Here is an 885-nt window from a genome sequence, read left to right as displayed (position 1 = left end):
GGAGCGCCGCTGCGCTTCCCAAGCGGCACACTGTAGCAGTGCGCCACCGGGCTGGCCCCAAATTTTACTGATATTTTTCTATCACTTTTTTTTTTTTTAAAAGATGACTGCTAAGGGGATCTTAACCCTTGACTTGGTGTTGTCAGCACCACGCTCAGCCAGTGAGCAAACCGGCCATCCCTATATGGGATCCGAACCCGGGGCCTTGGTGTTATCAGCACCACACTCTCCCAAGTGAGCCACGGGCCGGCCCTTTCTATCACTTTCTTAAGTCTAGAAGACAATAAAACAATAAATTGTGATCTTCTTGGTGTAACTACTTCAGCCATCACCTATTGCAAGCTACTAACATAATGTCACTAACCACAGATTTGGTAAGAGATGTGTAATAGCGTACCAGATTTTTTTTGAGAGGCTGCTACTTTCTTAGTGTGGTCCCCAGACCAGCAATATCAGTATCACCTGGAAGCTTGTTAGAAATACAGAATCCCAAGGCCGGTCTGTGACTCACCTGGGAGAGTGTGGTGCTGATAACACCAAGGCCATGGGTTCGGATCCCTATATAGGGATGGCCAGTTAGCTCACTTGGGAGAGCGTGGTGCTGACAACACCAAGTCAAGGGTTAAGATCCCCTTACTGGTCATCTTTAAAAAAAAAAAAGAAATACAGAATCCCAGGCCCCAACCCAGACCTGAATCAGAATCTGCGGTTTGACAAGATACCTGGGGGGCTTTCTGTGCACCTTAGATCTTGAGAAGCACTTTTTTATATGGAACTTTTATTTATTCTCGTTGGGGGGTAGGATATATTTAATACTGTTAAAAAGTTTTATAAGTTTCTTTTCTTTTTTTTTTTCGTCTTTTTTTTTTTTTTTTTTTTTTTCCG

This window comes from Galeopterus variegatus, unplaced genomic scaffold (assembly GCF_000696425.1).
Source record: "Galeopterus variegatus unplaced genomic scaffold, G_variegatus-3.0.2 Scaffold4172, whole genome shotgun sequence".
In the NCBI taxonomy this organism is placed as follows: domain Eukaryota; kingdom Metazoa; phylum Chordata; class Mammalia; order Dermoptera; family Cynocephalidae; genus Galeopterus; species Galeopterus variegatus.
The sequence above is the reverse complement of the archived record's forward strand: the minus strand, read 5'-3'. Positions refer to the sequence as shown.